Below are 18247 nucleotides of genomic sequence, written 5' to 3'. Positions count from 1 at the left end.
ACGACACCTCCCCCGATTCTGCTCAGCTTCTGTTTCCAATGGTAAGATCATTCCGGCTGCAATGAGATCTCTCCGCTGCGACCTCAGAGCTGATCGACTTGCCACTCCGTTCCTGAAGGTTGTTGTTACCAATATAATTTTCGGTCACAATAGGTCGTTTAATTGGCCGTTAATGTTTTGGTCAGGTTGCGATCCGCCGGATCAGATTGGAACATGATCATTAATGAAATATCAGTCTGATGGTGTGTCTGATGTCAGTGCGGACTCGATCGGACGATTGGCCGTGATTCATTACTCTACAGCTCTCATCGTCTCACAAGTATAACTGGCTTGAAACACGTCCTGTTGTCTATAAATGTATCGGCAGATAGTTCAGTCACTCACTTCAATTAACGTAATCTGAGATGAAGAGAACGTCCGAGACAGACAGGGTGAGAAATCTTCAAGGCATTGTTGAAATTAGTTCATTGGCCGGGGCGCCACCCTGTGGAGACTGCTCGAAGCGAGAGTAATGAAGATGTTTCAACCCCTTGCTTTGTTCTTGCAACATAGTTCAGTTACCTGTAACATGTCGCGCCCTGACCAGCACTCCACAGGAAATTGTTAATACATATTTAGGTGTATATGGCACCTAAATTTAATATTTGATGTTGAAAAATGGAGCGGAACGGTGGGCAATGTTTTGTTCTTATAGTTGTACTTCAGAGCAGGGCGGGGAGGGGATGCCTCGGGTCTTCGCTCAAGAGCGCAGAGCACTGAGCGCTTTGCAGGATTTCTGTGGTGTAGTGGTTATCACGTTCGCTTCACACGCGAAAGGTTCCCAGTTCAATCCCGGGCAGAAAGATTGTTTGGTCTCCACTGTTTGGGATGAACTTGAGACACAAATTTTCAGTTCGTGTTCAAGTTTACTGTCCCGGGCATCCAAGGTGTAAAGGTATTCGCTTTACTTCTAGCAGCACGTACTGCTTCAAACCTGACAAAGCTTCTTAATAAAGAAATAAGAATTAATGAAAAGTATTTTCAGGAGAAAATAAACGGATTTAAACATAAGGAGGTTCATGGATGACCCAGACTGCATAACGAGAGAATTAGCAACTCGAAGCAATTGTCACAGAGCTGAGGATGCATTGTGGTTTCAAACGAGCACAGAAACACAGAAAAGCTTCAGCACAAAGCAGGCGCTTCGGCCCGCAATGTTGTACCGAACATGTGTGTACTTCATGTAATTTACCTAGGGTTACCCATAGCTCTCTATTTTCTAAGCTCCATGTACCTGTCTAGTAGACACTTAAAAGACCCTATCCTATCTGCCTCCACCAACCCCGCCGGCAGCCCATTCCACTCACTCACCACTCTCTGCGTAAAACCTTACCCCTGACATCTCCTCTGTACCTACCCCCAGCACCTTAAAACTCTGCCCTCTTGTGCTAGCCATTTCAACCCGAGGGAAAAAAAAGCCTCTGACTATCCACACAATCAATGCCCCTCATTGTCTTATACACCTCTAACCCGTCGTTCCAAGGAGAAAAAGCCGATTTCACTCAACCTGTTCTCATAGGGCATGCTCCCCAATCCAGCCAACAACTTTGTAAATACTCTTTGCACCCTTTCTATAGTTTCCACATCCTTCCTGTAGTGAGGCGACCAGAACTGAGCACAGTACTCCAAGTGGCGTCTCACCACGGCCCTATGAATCTGTAACATTACCTCTCGGCACCAAAATACAATCCCATTGTTTAAGCGGAGATCGACAGGTTCTTGGTTATGAACCATGTCAAATATGACGGAAAGAAGGCAGGAGAAAGGCATTGAGAGGGATAATATATCAACCATGATGGAATGGACGGAATGGCAGAGTTCTGCCCCAATATCTTCTGGTATTATGACCAAAATTATTAAATTTAATAGAAAACATTGATTTGCATATCTCTCAGCCAAACTCTGTCTTTCGTGTGATATAAGGTGTAGGCTCGGAATTCTAATAAGTGATAACTTCAGTATATTATCATCCAGATAACCTTATCACGATAAGCATTGGATTTGGACGCATACGTACAAAGCACAATGGATTAGCAGTCCATTGCCTTAACCTCTCGGCCAGCTCGTCTGTTCTTCAACCGTTTGTGTTTTATTAATCTGAGTTTCTTTCCGAGCACTTTCAATCCCAGCTTATGTTTCACCCGTTTGCTCTCACATTCCAGTTCTATATTCCTTGGCTGCCATGGTTACTAGAATTCCTAGGCATGGCTAAGGAAGGCTTAGAGCTATATGCGCCAACCATAGGAGAATGGAAATATATTTTATAGGCACCTCGGACGCTCTGGTCGTGCTGCGTTAGAAGCTTTGGTTCCGTGCAGTTTAAACCCGAGAACCTGTGAGTATTTTCAGTTGTGTAATAAGTAGTGGGCAGGTGTGCAAATGTCTGGGGTCTATTTTAACAGGTTTATATTCAAACACAAATATTATAAAAAGTACCAAATTTCCCATGAATCAAGCATTTTAAAATGGAAGTATAAAAAAGGACATATAAATATTGTTTGTTGGATTGACTTAACTTTACTGATGACATCCTTCACATACACTACATGTACAAGTGGATAGTGAATATAACATAGAAATACAATTGTGTCAGCATGAATTAAGCAGTCAGATGCCCTGGTGGACGATCCTGTCCTGGAGCCGGTGGGTCAAGGGCTTTTATGCTACAGTACCGTTTTCCGGATCGTAGAAGCTGGAACAATTTGTGATTGCAGTGACTCGGACCCTTTTTACACACTTCTCTCAGTAAATGTCCTGAATATTGAGAAGCACACATCTATAGATTGGCTGTGCTGTCCCCAGCCAATTGGCTGCAGCGTCCTGCGACTGAGGGAAGTACAGTTCCCAAATAAAAGGCAGCAATGCAGCCAGTCAGTTTTCTCTGTGGAAGGTTCATAGGATCTGGGGGCCCACGCCAAATTTCTTCAACCGTCTGAGGTAAAAAAGCGGGCAGCCGGTATGTACAGACGACGTGAGATCTTCGCTAATGTTTATGCCGAGCAACTTAAAGCCGCTCACCCTCTCAAACCCAGGTAAGTTGGTGTCAATAGGGAAGAGCCTGTCATTTGCTTAGTTCAGCTGTAATTTTATTAGCATTTTAGATTTTAATTAAGTTGTGTTACGTTAGAAAATTAATTAAAGTGAAGCATTTAAAATTTGCCTGTTGCAAAAACGTATCGTTGCACCCAATACAGCAGCCTGTTATAATATTAATAATAACAATAATAATACTTTAGTGATCCCAAGTGGGAAATGCTTTCGTTACAGCAATAACTTATAAAAACACAATTAGCACTCTGCAGGCTTAACTAAGAATACATTACAGGATAATACAATACACAATAATAATGTGCGAAATAATAAAACCGAAACTATTGTACTACGATGTTGTCTCCTGTCGCACAGAGGTGAACTGTTGTAAATGTTTATTGCATTTGTTAGGAAATATTTTCTGTAAAATTCCTTGTAACAACAGTGCTGAATGATTCTGTTTGAAAGGATGTACCGATCCTCATTCAGTAGGTTATGGACAGGACGTGCCAGATTATCCATAATGTATAAGAGCTTGTTTAGTGAACTCCTCTCCACCCACTTCCTGTTATAACAAACAAGTTGGGCTGCATCCGAAACACAGAACGCCGCTCGACGAGATTAGCACTGAGTCAATCCTCTGAACTAATGATGTAAAAATAAAAAAAATAAAAATACAGGCAGAGAAACAGACAATCTTTAAAATGTTTTGCAGTGAGATATGTATTTCTGGCCTTCATGTGAAGCCACACATTTCTAGTCATCTCTGAAGTACATAACGTTAGAGTGACAGCCCACAGGTAAAAGGCCCAGAGCAATTGCGGAAAGCGTTTATTCCCGATTTCTGACCTCCGGACATTTTTCCTGAGAACATCCAATTTAAACAGCTGGTTTCCCGATCCTACCACATTTCAAAAGCAGTTGTGCGAAAAACAACAGCAGGCTTTCCAGCAAAGTGTCTCCTTTCACTGATCTAATTGTGTTTGTTTCCACTGCTGAAATATTTAACTAGTTCAGCGACTTGTCATTGTCTATTTTAGCTACCAACGTTTTAGTCTGCTGTGCTTTTTATATTAACCGATGTCTTCCAGGGAATTGAAATGATCAGTCCGAATCCACTGGTAGTCCCAGTAACGAGTTAACCATCGCAGGCACTGCTGCATTTCCGGTACTGTTGGCCATCGCTGGTTACCATCATTTTCACCAGATTTGAAAGTAATTTGTTGTGGCCAGTGATTCTCCCATATCAGTCAGGGCATGAAGCGCAGGTATTGCGATTTTACAGTACAGATCTAGATGACGCTGCTGAGACCGCATTTGCAATATTGCCTGTAGAGTGCCGTTGGCATTTGCTGTGTATTTGCTTTATTTCCAGCATTCGTAGATTTTGTCCTGTTTGTAATATTGTGTTCAGACTTAGTCGCATTTCAACAGGGAAGCTGCCAACAAAATGGAACGTCTGTAGTGCAGATCACCGAATATGAATTCGAGACACGAAGAACACGTCTTCTTGCACTGGAAAGGTCGGAGAGACGTTTAATAGTATGAGGTCGAGAGATAACGAAATTAGACGTTTCCGCAGGGATGGGGAATAAAGGTGCAGAGGTCACATATTAATGACGAGAGGGGAGGGATCTCATGGGAACTAGAGAGTAAACTTCTTCTGTCGTTGGCTGAAATGACCTGCCAAAGAATTTAGCGCAGTCACTTCGATCAACAGCATTTAGAAGGGGCATGGACGGTTACATTGTACAAAGGGGTCCGTGGATACCAAAACTTTGTGGAGGTACATTGGCCAAACCCAGCTAAATGAGACGATGCAAGCTGACAACACCCTGTTCAGTATGACCATTTGCGTTTTCTCGTGCTGTGTGTCTCTGTGTTTCTTGGACTTCATGAATCTACACATAGTATGAAGCTCTCTCATCGGGCTTGGATAGAAACTCAGATCTATAGCCCGCTCTGCTAACAGCCACTGGATTCAGCGGTGAGAAAGTCGATACCAGGGGATCATGGGTTTGCGACCGTGGTGGACTGTGCCCTCTTCATGGCGCAAATCTGGCCGGGAGGTTTTGAAGAACCGGCTGTTGCCTATGTAGTCCAAAGGAAGGAAAGCGCCGATACAGCCTGGCACCACTGTCGTCGCAGAGTCTGCCAGAGCGAATTATTGTAAACAACATCAAACGGCCTTTGCATTCCCAGTTGTAGATTTCTTCGGGTTTACTCCCGAAGACTTTCCCATGCGTGGGGATAGCCGCAAAGCAGTGGAGGTTTAAAATCAGTTTTTCTTCTCCTAGGCGGGCTGCCGTCAGAGGCGGACGAGCCCTACCTGCTCGAATAACAAATCTTACACCACATAAATTTATAAATAAAGTGTATTCACTTATTTCTTTTTTCAGCTATAGTAACCGGTTATTAAGAGGAAAATAAAATAAAAGAAAAGAAAAAAAAGAAACGCCATTGTAATTAATCCAGTCCAAATGTGCACATTGTTGGAGCTTCTATCTTCCAAAACCTGGTAGTGTACGAAATTCACGGCCCCGACCTCTCATCCCTAATCACCTGTACAACTTCGCATCTTGGACTCCTTCGTTTCGCGTAGCACCCCTTGCAATCGGGCATTCCCGTCGGATCGAATCCTACGGCCATCTCTACCGATCTTCTCCTCTCTCCTTATTTCGCCAAAAAAAGATCACGAGTCCCACCGGATTCCGACATGAATCTCTCTCCGACCAGCGCTCTGTAGACCCTTCTCCCAATTCCTGCCTAGCACAGCATCCCTAATTTGAACATCACGCCCCCTTATTATTATCTAAAAACCCAAACACTGTCCGCAGGACACTCTCTACACAAAGCTACTGAAATGCCCTACAGCATTAGCAGTACAAGTCTTAACTGGGGCAGTACATTATTCCCACATCCCCCAACAAAAGTAGTCATGTGCTCTTGACTTTGAAATTAATCGAAGCTTTGTTAATAATGCAGTAGATAGCATAACCAGGACATTATAATCTGAACATGCGGCTTCTGCAATATAGGCTCAGAGCCAATGCTTTGTTGTTCACTCTGTGTGAAACATTGTCATGACTCGTGTATCTTTCCAGAATTGATCCAGTGTTTCAAGCCGCACCGATTCTGAAGGGTTATTTCGACCCGCACGAAAAATGAACGATCGCTGCCGAGCACATCTTATTTTGGCCTCTGGTAACGTGGGGTTAAACTCAGCAACTAAGGAGATTTAACATTACTTCATTATTAAGTTCTGACACTAATATGGTTTCGCTCATAACCGACGACGGAATGGTCCATGGGGGAAAAGAGAGATGTTCATTTATAGAGAAAAAAAATGATGAAACCAAACGGTCCTTTCGGGTGGACGTGAGTCAGGGCATTTTAGTAAAATTCGGGTCTAAAATCTACTTTATCTGAATGGAATTCGTTAATGAAGGAAAGTAAAAATAATCGACGCAAATTCCCATTCGAACATTAGATCCTCTCACATCTCCTCGGTTTCCCAGACATCCGCCCTCCTGTACCCTCCCCCACCGCATCGTCGCGTCACATTAACAGTGAAACATCTCTTTTCGTTACCTGCCACGTCATGAGCCTTGACATCCAGCATATCTTTCTGCCCAATTTCCAGGTGAACTCACCAGGTGAGTCAACACTTCATCTCAAGCCTGTCGGGGGTCATCTAATGTATGTATTCGGCGTTCCCAACGTTGCCTCTTCTATAACAATGAGACAGGACGGAGATGAGTCAATCATTGTGCCAATCATGTTGGCTCATTCCGCGGCAAGAAGGATTTCCCTGCAGCGAAATATTTTAATTCGAATTCCCATTCCCGTTCCTACACGGCGGTCCATGGCCTTCACTGCTGCCAGAATGAGGCCATTCTCAGTTTAGAGGAGCAACATCTCATATTCTATCTGTGAAGCCTCTAAGATGTTGGCATGAACATCGAATTCTCCCATTTCCAGTAATTCTTTCCCTTCCATTTACTTCTTCCGTTCCTCCTCTTACCCCTTCTGTTCTCAAGGTCTGCCGATCACCTCCCGCTGATTCCACCCAACTTCCTTGACTCCTATAGCTCTCTCTCCTCTCCGATCCCATTCCTTCTTCTTCAGCATTTTGCCTTTTCCACTTACCACCTCCTACACTCACCTGGCCTCAACGCATTCTTGTTGGTAACAGTTTCCCTCCCGCCCACAACCCACCTTTTTTTTTAATCCTTGCTTTGTTAGCTGGACATCTAGCCCTGCCTTCCCTTTCAAATTCCGATGGAAGATCTGGGCTCGAAACGTCGACCATTTATTTCTTTCCGGAGATGCATCCTGACCTCTTGAATTCCACCAGCATTTTATGTATGAATCGGTATTACAGAATTTGAAAAACCTCTTGTGTTTCTTTTATATATAAAATCGTAACGGTTTCTAGCCAGCGACTCCGACTCATGTTTTGTATTTATATAAAGTACATTTACTCGATTTAGTTAAAGCCCTTCTGACTGAAATGGGATTATTATCGTTTCAAGGACGGTGTGATATCATGTCCGGAACTGAAGACGGAGAAAACAAATGGCTGGAGCTCTCTGTTGTCAAGCATATGATGCAGAATTGGGCTAAGAATTGGCAGATGGAGTACAACCCAGGTGAGGTGAAGTGGTTCATTTCGGGAAGTCAAGTTTGAAGACAGAATATAATATTAATGGTAAGATTTTTGGCAGTGTGGAGGATCAGCGTGGCCTTGGAGTCCGTGTCCAGAGGACACTCAAAACTGCTGCGAGCGTTGACAGTTAAGAAGGTGCATGGTGTGTTGGTGTTTATCAAAAGTGGGGTTGACTTCAAGAGCCATGTGGTAATGTTACAGCTAGAAAAGAACTTGGTCAGGCCCCACTTGGAGTATTGTGTTCATTCCTGGCCACCTCACCAGAGGAAGTATGTGGATTGTACAGAGAGTGTAGAAGAGATTTGCAATGATGTTGCCTGGATTGGAGACCGTTCCTTCCGAGAATAGGCTGAGTATACTTGACCTTATCTCTTTGGATCGACGAAGGATGAGACGTGATCTGACAGAGGTGTATAAGATGATGAGGGCCGTTGATGATGTGGATAGTCAGAGGCTATTTCCCAGGGCTGAAATGGCTAACAGGAGGGGCATAGTTATAAGGTGATTAGAAGTAGGTACAAGGGGGATGCCAGAGATTGTCACATAGAGAGTGGTGGGGGTATGTAATGTACACCCAGAGACAATAGTAGAGGCGGATTCAATAGTGTATTTTAAGAGACTCTTAGATAGGTTCAAGGAGCTTAGCAAAACAGAGGGCTATGTGGAAGTTCTAAACAGTTTCTGGAATAGGTTACATGGTCTGCACAACCTTGCGGACTGAAGGGCCTGTAATGAGCTGTATGTTTTTTTTTATGTTTCTATATTTCTTTCCTACATTTACGTTGCTGTTATATCTTATCGCTTACACATGTCTATCCCCTGGTGTGGAACGGCTTGACTAGTCAGTACTTCCCATCCGCAACTGAATAACATATGACTCCTTGGGGAATAAAATGCCACCGAAGTTGCTGTCACTTGAATTCTGGGTAATGGTGACGCATTTCCTCACCTGAACAAATGAACTGAACCAGGTGGAATGTCGGCAACTGTGACTGAACTTGTCTAGTTGCCTGTCATTTCCACACATCCATACATAGGGATTGTTTTGGACAAAATTTTGCCTTCCCGTACTGTCAATAACTGCGTATGGATCCTGATCAACAGATTCTATTTATCTTCCGCGGCAAGATCCGGTAGGAAGTGTGAACATTCGAGACGAATCTACTTATTTTTATCTCACCACAGAAATCGTCTGTTTTCTGTTTCCGGCATGGAAATACTCAGAACCGGCTGCGAGAGAGAAATAATCTTGTCACTGAATCTCGTAAAATGCATTATCCCAACCAGAGAGTATTGCGATCCTCCAATACCATTAACCGATAAGGGCATTTTTTTCGTATTTGACTTTACTTCTGTTTATATTCGTCGAGTTACAAATTTTAATGTTTTCTGTAATTTTCATGTTGCTCTTCCCGATTGAAGAAAAAATTTTGTAAAGTGGCACCAAAGGTGATAACGTGACTGTCTGTGGACCTACGGGGCACTTTGCTGTTCTCTGTCCTGGAAAAATGAAAATTCGGTGGAGATCTGATGGCTGTACAAAATTAAGTGAGGTCTTCTGAGGAGAAGGGAAAAGAAAACTGCACCTATTATCGAGGGAGCAGCAACCCCGAGCAGCAACTGAATGCACTCTCTGTTTTAACCGTTTCTCGCTTTCCCGTTTCTGCTGGATTTTTTTTTTCATTAACACATCTCCATTTCCTGTTTAACATGTCAGTTCTTTCCAAAATTCAGTTGAATAACCTGCTACTCTATTCCTGGGGAGAGTGAAATGTTACTGATATTTTCTGCGATGAGGAGCCCAAAATTGTTCACAATACTCCAGGTGAGGCCTCTCCAGTACCTTATAAAGCCTCAGCGTCACATCTCTGCTCTTGTATTCTAGACCTCTGGAAATGAAAGCTAAACTTGTATTTGCCTGCTCCACTACTGACTCAACTTTAAAATTTAGGTTCTTCCGCACAAGGAAACCCAAGTAAATTTCCATCTCAGATTTTCGGATTTTCTCCCCGTTTTGAAAATTGTCCGCACCTTTATTTCTACTAGCAAAATACATGAGCATGCATTTTCAAACACTGCATTTCAGTTGCCACTTTCCTACCCATTCTCCTAAACAGTGTAAGTCCTTGTTCATCCTACATGTTTCCTCAATACTACTTGCACCTCGACCAATCTTCGTATCATCTGCAAACCTGGCAAAAAAGCCATCTATTTCATCAACTAGATCATTTATTCGCAGCATAGAAAGAACTGGTTCCAACACCGACACTTGTGGAGCATTACTAGTTACTGGCAGTCAGTCAGATAAGGATCATTTTATCCCACTCTCTGCCCAATGCTCAAATCATTCCAGTAACTTCCGTGTAATACTATGGGCTTGTAACTTGATAAGCAGCCTCGTTTGTGGCATCTTGTCAAAGAACTTCTGAAAGTCCAAAGATACAGCATCTACTGCATCCCATTTATTTTTGTTGCTTTCAGTCTCCTCAAAGGATTCCAGTAGCTTCGTCAGGCAGGATTTTCCCTTCAGGAAACCATGCTGACTTGTCCTGATTGTCCTTGATTCGTGTTGAATTTAGGTAATGGATAAGGGAACCTTTCGTATTTGACTTTATTTTCCGTTAAGTTACTCGACTTGAACATTTCACTGCTTGTTAGACTTATTATGTTGCTGTTTTCGATTGAGGACGAAATTTACTGAAGTAAAGTTGAGGTGTGTGGACAGAAGGAACACTTTGTAATCGTTCAATTTGGAAGGCTGAAGGTTGCGTGGGGATTTCTTGTTGGCTGTACAAAAATCAGTAAGGGGTACTGAGAAAAGGGGTAAAGGGGAACCGCACCCCTTATCCAGGGAGCTGCAACCCATGGAAATAACGAAACACGAAAGTCAACGAGGAAAAATTTCAGCGGCGAGGGTGTGGAATTGAATGCATGGTTGGCCGTGGAGGAAGTTCGACAACCGTGTTCAATGGGAGTTTAAATAGGAAGGGCAAAGAGGGAGACAAGGTGTTCACTGCGGTATTTGTTCGGTACCAACTCAATGGGACGAATGGTCACCAGCGTTGTATCCATTCTCTGGCATTGCGACTAGATCATCACCGTCACTAATCATCAAGGGCAATTGGAAAGAGTGAAAGGTCACCCCATAAATTCGAAAGATCACAAGTGCTAATGGGCACGGCTTCGGTTTTCACTGTGTGCTACGGCTGCCGCTTGCGATTCCTTCCGCTTGGGTCATGAGCTACGTCAGAGATCCTGGCGGGGATAAGGCCGCTGTACTTTCTGTGCGGCAGGGGCGGACTGCGGGTCTGGGCTGGTGTAAGGGAGACTATGCTCACACCGAAATACATTTCTCTCTCTACTTTTATTTTAATTTTCATGCCGGATCCAGTTACAGAACAGCAACAGAGAAACATGTATCAATTGGATAGCTTGGGACAGCCTAGTCTGTTTGTTTCTGTTTCCACAACGCCGGGATAAGAGTCAAGGGGGTTTTCAGTACGGCTCCCAGCTGCTCCCGGAATTTAAACTGGGTCGCCACGTAAATGCAGGTGTTGTTGCAGCAGCTCAGATACATGAGCATGTATCCGGTTTCAGCGGCGATGACTTCCCCAGAGTTGTAATCTGCTCGCCGGTATACAGACATATTGCCGAATGCAGCCACTCCCAGCCAGAGGATCACATAGCTGCCCGAGACAGCGAAGAGCAGAGTTATTGACTTCTTCCTGTTTTTAATCTCCGGGTCGGCCTGATTCGCACCGTCTTTTCTCCGCAGAGCCCTCCGGGACTGATTAGCCGCGATGATTCGTTTCACTGTCAGGCAGTTAATCAGCAATATTGCAAGAATGCTAACCCACGGGACTAAAATGGGCGTCGCCATCATATACACCGCCCCGATCGGAGTGGAATAGAACCCCAGTCTGGGGCGGGTACCTAAGGATATATTGTTGATTATTTCTCTGGGTTCGTATGCGAATAGATTTGGAATGAACCAGAGGAAAACCAGAATGGAAACAATTGTTATAACAGTGAAGGCAGTGCGCACTGTGCAGTATTTCGATTTAATCCTCAGGCCACTGATGGCTACGAATCGGTTAAACGTGAAGAAGACGGTATAATTTACCGACAGTCCCACACTGACACTGCTAACGTACAGAGTGACGAGACGGACGGAAGTGTGGGATAAAAGCTGAACTCGAAGGCTCTGCATGAATATCTGATAAAGCATGACGTTGCACACCATGACCAGTAGATCGGCTGTTGCCATGGCCACCATGTAGACGGAGATACATTTTGAAAGGCCGCAGTTTCCTCTGGAGAGTATTGTGATGGTGAGGAGGTTCACTGAAAGAGAGACCGTCAACAATTAGAAATGAGGGATTGTGGGCAGACATGCACACAATGACCACGCTGGGGAAAAAAATCAACTTTCTTTTCACACTTAGGTAATCAAATCAAAACATGTCGTGAAATGTGTTAACTTTGCCGTAGCAGTCCAATCTAATGGAAAATAATAGATTTAAAAACGGAGTTGCTGTAAATACTTCATTAATCTACGGTGATGCAGCCTGACAGAATGCTGTCCACGTTACATCTGTATTAATTTGCGAGTGTCTTAGAATTCCTAATGAATCATAACCGCTGTCCTGCCTTTTTTTTTTATCGCTGCATCAATATATGTTGGGACGAGGTTAGATCCTCAGAGATATTATCACCAAGGAGCTTGAAATTACTCACTCAGACAACTTCTGATCCCTCTGTGTGATTTGATGCCTTTTCCCTAGTCTTATCTTTTGTGAAGTCCACAAACAGACCTTTGGTCTTATTCCTGATGAAGGGTCTCGGCCCGAAACGTTGGCTACTCTTTTCTCACGGATGCTGCCTGACCTGCTGAGTTCTTCCAGTGTTGTGTACGTATTCTTTGATCCACAGCATCTGCAGTTCTATTTTTGTGTTTTGTCCTTTGGTCGTATTGACGTTGAATGTAAAGTTGTTGCTGCGACACCAGTCAACTAGCTGACAGATCTCGCACTCTCGTCATCAAATGAGATTTTGCCAACAAAGGTAATATCATCACTATTTAATTGATGGCGTTTGAGCTGTACCTAGCCACACAGTCATGGGTGTAGAGAGCGCGGAGCAGCGTTCTCAGCACGCATTCCTGAGGTACGCCAGTGCTGACTGTCAGCGAGTTTGAGATGTTATTTCCAATCGGCACAGATTGTGATCCTGCGGTTCGAAATTCAAGGATCCAGTTGCAAAGGGAGGTACAGAGGTTCTTCAGCTTTCCGATCGGGACTCAGGACTGATGATGTTAACTGCTGAGGTGCTGTCAATAGATAGCATCCTGACACAGGTATTGTTCAGGTGGTCTGAGACCGCTCGCAGATCTACTGACAATGTGTCTACCGTGGCGATAGAGAAATTGTTTTGTGTCCAGTTCTTTGCTGAGGCACGAGTTGATTGCAGCCACGACCAGCGTCTCGATCTATTTAATAACCGGAGGTGAGAGTGCTACTGGAAAAGTTGTTAAGTGCTCTTCTACGGCACTAGGGTAATGGTTGCTTTTATGAAGCAAGTGGGTAGTTCCAAGTGTAGCAATGAGGTGTTGAAAATGAAAGACTGCAATGAGCGGGTGGTGAATCTTTCACGAGATGCCAGCCTGGGACATGAAAACTTTTTATCGGAAAGTTCAATGACTAAGGGCAAAGCAGGCATTTCAACTCAACCCGGTACTTTTACTTTGGCCGATTCTCGAATTCTTTCAGATGCTGCATGTTAACAGGGTGGGAGGTGTGAAACCTTGACGGTTTGGGGTTTGGATTTGGGTATTTGATTCTTCACAATACTCCATGTGGGAATTTCAACTTTTTTACGAGGTCGAATTGCGAGCTCGACATCAACCCAGCACGGATGGAGAGCGCGCTCGGGAGCGGTCTGTCACTGGATCGAACTGGGGAACCTCCGCTCTCGAGCCCGGCGCTGAATCCACTGCGCCACCAGCCGACGGTGTTTGCATTCAAGGCAACGGGAAGAGGGATAAGATGCTTGTCGTTTCGCCATGTGCGTTTTGGACTTGTCTTTCTGATAATCCAACCAGAATTCATCAGGGAATATACTGCATGTGCCCTCTTGCCTTCTGTTACGCCTGTGAGAAAAAAAAATCTTAATCTTTCTCATATATATTTCCTTCATGATCTTAAATCGGGGCATTTCTCGGCATCCCTGTTTCCAAAGATAACAAGTCCAGGCTAGTTCATTCCCCCAGGTCAGAATTCCTCCACTCCAAGCAATGTACTGGTGATTCCCCACTGCTCTCGTCTTAGGACAGCCACTTACTTCCTGTTGAAGCGACCGGAATAAATCACCCCATTGATTCACAACGCTGCATCACAACCTGGGGAGATGAGGAATCTATGAATCTCCCTTGCACCAGCAGAATAAAATACCAGACAGCCCAGGTTAAAAATATAGCTGTCAGGAACTGGAAGATCACGGACAGGTATGGACAGACAAAACGTTTTCCTGGCCAGCTGGAAAATTTGTTCAAGACATGACGAGAGACAGACGCAGATTATCAATGGTTGACTGTGTAATTACACAGCTTTAATAAACACAATTGTCGACGATCGCTTCAATCTTTATCAGAGAGACGAACGTCATCACACTCATTACGTTGCTGTGGTAACATGACCGATCCGCATACGGTGTGAGGAGCTGAAGGTGGATGTTAGTGGTTAGTGTCGGCCCAGTATTCCAACGAGAAATCAAACGGGAGCTGAATATTTCTGCAGAGATAACGCGTTAACCCATCTGTTAATCTGTGACATAAATCAAAATTTCTACACTGGGGTACATGGATGGTAGGGATATGGTGGGCTATGGTCGCAGTAGGCAGTGAAATGGTTCGGCGCAGAGCAGTTGGGCTGAGGGGCCTCATTCGGTGCTATACTTTCCTATGACTCCGTGGCGATAAACACAAATCCTTACCATAACTTACCGGGAATGCAAAAGACGACAATGATGGGATAGTAAACGTCTTTTATCTTGTTAATCAGGGCCCTGCCCATTTCCTGCAGCGGTGCGTGATTGTCTTCGGTCCAAAATCAACGTTGCTTTAACAGTACGAGATCGGAAAAGGGATGCGTTCCAAATCTCTGTTCCTTTCAAGGTTCTTCCACGTGCAAGCTGCACAGCAATTTACGTCAGAGCAGTCCATTCATTTTTCATCGGATGGCGGGGGAAGTCATCACGCACTTTGTTTATATGAGATACTGTTAAGGTCGGCGTCACGCACCATGCCAGAATTCAGAGTGTAGTTGTGTCAGTAGCCACAAATATGGGTCAAAATTCAGAATGAATTGTACTTGCAGATCAAGCACATCGGCTTTGATCTCACTGGGTTGGAGAGTCAGTTGTTTTGGGTAACTTACTTATATTAAAGTACACTTACTACACAATTATAGCGCCATCTTGCGGTAAAAACGCACTCTGTTTTTGAACTATATTATCGGAGAGAAGGCTTGAGAATAGGGTTTAGGAAGATGATAAATGAGGTATAATTGAATAGCGGAAAAGTCTCGATGGAGGGAATGGCCTAATTTTGTCTGATCTTTTGATATTACACACCGTGACTGATCTTAGCATGTGTTAGCTTCAAAACTCAGGGTGCGCTGGTATAACACAACAGCGTCAGACGCTGTCACACGCTTATAGGATTACAAGATATGTTTGGGCCACTTGTCAAACACGGGGGCAAGAACTAAGGGATTTCAGGTCAGTGTTCAACAAAGGCGTCCGTCATGGGGATCGGTTCTCAGGGAAAAGTGGCTTTGGAGGCAAATTAACATTCACAGACCTCAGGCTATGGTGGTGTCGGAGATCACGCGTATTGGGTCAGCTCTTGGTGTGTAGTGGAGCATTTAGCTTCACTTGGAGTCATATGACATGGGGATAGGTTCAGGCGATAGGTACATGTGTGCATCTATTCTCAGTGTGATCTCGGTCAGTGGTTACACATATGCAATCAGATAGCAGCGAGTAGTGTAGTTAGCATTCGCAGACATCATGTCAAATATCATAAAATGGTGTGGCCAGAGATCCGAATACAGCGTGTTGTGCCGTCCGGGTTCATACAAAGGGGTTAGATAACAGGCTGCGGTAGCGTCAGTGTCACGTGCCCGAGTTTGCTTTCAGATTGTGGCTGTGTCAGGGGTCACGCACAATGTCACAAATCGGGGTGAATTTGGGTTGGTGGTATAAGCTCCCGGTTATCTCTGGGAGTGTGTTTCGGTCAGGCATCACCCACCGGGCTCAGATCTCAGGAAGATCTAGGTCAGGTTTCACACATAGGAGTCAGTGTATTATAGTTTCCGAGCTGTCCAAGGTCACTGCATTGATTGTATTGTGATCACAGTCACACATCCAAATCAGGGCTGAGGGCCTGGTGGGGTCAGCAGTCAACCACTTCTGTAAAATGAAAGGGTATGATAGAGTCTAACCTTCACATGTCAGGGTCCGGTCTCAGTAAACAGTGGTGTTTAGGATCAGATTCGTGGTGGCGTCTCAGTGTGAATGAGAGGCTGAATAAGAGTTGTCCGATCTGAGTAATGAATGGATGATATGTCTGGATGCCATGACAATGAAGGGCTTTCCCTGTAACTTGGTACAAATGATAACAATAAGCCAAACATGAAGCACATTTCCCCTCATCTTGACCAATCATCTTACCCTTTTTTATTCCTGTAAGCAGAACAAGTGTCATAGTCGCTCATTCTCCGCAATACAGGGCCACAACCCACCTTTGCAGGTCAGGTGACAGTGCACCGGTGAAACTATCCGGGTCACCTTCTGTAGCCAGTGCTCCCTGTGCGGCCTTCTGTACATCGGAGAGATTCGACGGAGAACAGGGATTCGCCTCAAAAAGCGAAATTTCCTAGTTCCCGTTTTACGAAAGGAAGGAGACCACACTCACGTTGGAGGAAAAACACCTCATTTTCCATCTACATCGCCTGAAGTGTGATTGCATTACGAATACATTTTTTTTCTAAATTATAATAATATTTCCTTCCACATTCTAACTTGTCCATTCCCACTTATTAGCCATGCTGATTTTCTCTCCTGCCCACCTCCTCTGCCTGGCGCCCATTCCTGTCCTATTTCTCATGCTTAGATTTTTTTTTCATTCCTCGGCTGATTCTTCCTTCTGCTCTTAATCGCTTCGAGTTATCACACCCAGATCTTTAATTTATCACCCATCACCGAACTACCACCCCTACATCTGATGTCACCTATCACCCTCTGCCTTGTAAACTCTTTATTCAGCCACTTCCCCCTCCCCATCTTCTTCGCCGATCCTTTTCAGTCCCGATGAAATTCTCGGCCCGACCTGTTCAGTGGTTTACTCCCCCTCCGTAAATGCCGCCTGAGCTGTTGAGCTCGAGCAGCTTACTACGTGTTATTCTCGATGAAACAAAAGAAACAGGGTGTGTAGTGTATCAATGTCCCTGTCATCTTATCAATCTCGATCACAACACTTCGGCCGTTCGGGATAACAGTTTTACAAAGTTTCCAGTGAAGTGAGGACCTTGATCTGATGAAAGAACCTTCAGCAATCTGCAACAGGTAAAATCCCTTGCTCACAATATCCTGGCGGTAAACTTCGCATGTCTTTCCCAGTTCAAAAAGACTTCATCAGCTGGCAGAAAGTATTCACTAGCACTAGGATATATTTTCTGTACTCCAGGGCATGAAAATAAAGCGCACTCAAAATCGATCTGAAAGTTCATCCATCGTTCTTCTACAGGGTGGGTCTGTCTTCAAACTGCTTTTGTAATGGATATATCTGGATGGAAGTGGGCATTGATCAAACAATTCTGACAATAATATGTTCATTTTCCATTTCTGGCCACCAAGACAGATTCTTCAACTGCTCAATCGACTCCGTGATGACCAAAATTGCAATGTTACCAATAAAATTATCTTTTTTTTCCGTTGACCTTTTCGCGACACTTATTTGTAATTAGTATGTACAATCAGATTCCGTAACTGTATGTTCAAATATTTCCCATATTCTTCAGATTTCTCTCGATGCTCCACCTATGTTAACTCCGGTGTCATAGTCCCGACCGTTAATTCCCAATTTCCCCCTAATTTCCTTTGATAGCATTACACCTGGTTTTCATCAGGACCTGCAGCATTAGAACCTCGGCTTTGCACCGACCAGTTGCCAGAGCGATGGTTTTGCCACTGAGGTAATTAACGTTTCTCTGCCGCTTATGAGTTAAGAAAAGCATTGTCTCGCGCTTCCCTTTATACGCTTTGTGTCAAAATAAGTTCTTTTTGCATCCTGTTGTCCTGCTCTCCCTCCTGTTTGTCATTCAACGCTCACACCCGCGTCTGCATCCTAGCTCAGTCTCCGTGACTGTGTTCTGCGTTTGGGTTCCCCTTGCTTGTTGCAACAGAACGTTCTGGCCACTATGGACCCAGCGGACACAAATACCCTTCAAC

The 18247-nt window shown here is 44.3% G+C and overlaps 1 non-coding gene across 1 annotated transcript; it reads left to right on the top strand.

Moving 5' to 3' along the window:
• Positions 1 to 771: 771 nt before the first annotated feature.
• trnav-cac (transfer RNA valine (anticodon CAC)) lies at positions 772 to 844 on the top strand. Its single transcript has one exon. It is a non-coding gene; the product is annotated as a tRNA-Val (tRNA).
• Positions 845 to 18247: the final 17403 nt, after the last annotated feature.

Source organism: Hemitrygon akajei, unplaced genomic scaffold (genome assembly GCF_048418815.1).
Source record: "Hemitrygon akajei unplaced genomic scaffold, sHemAka1.3 Scf000165, whole genome shotgun sequence".
NCBI lineage: Eukaryota > Metazoa > Chordata > Chondrichthyes > Myliobatiformes > Dasyatidae > Hemitrygon > Hemitrygon akajei.
This window is presented reverse-complemented; position numbering and strand designations above follow the sequence as displayed.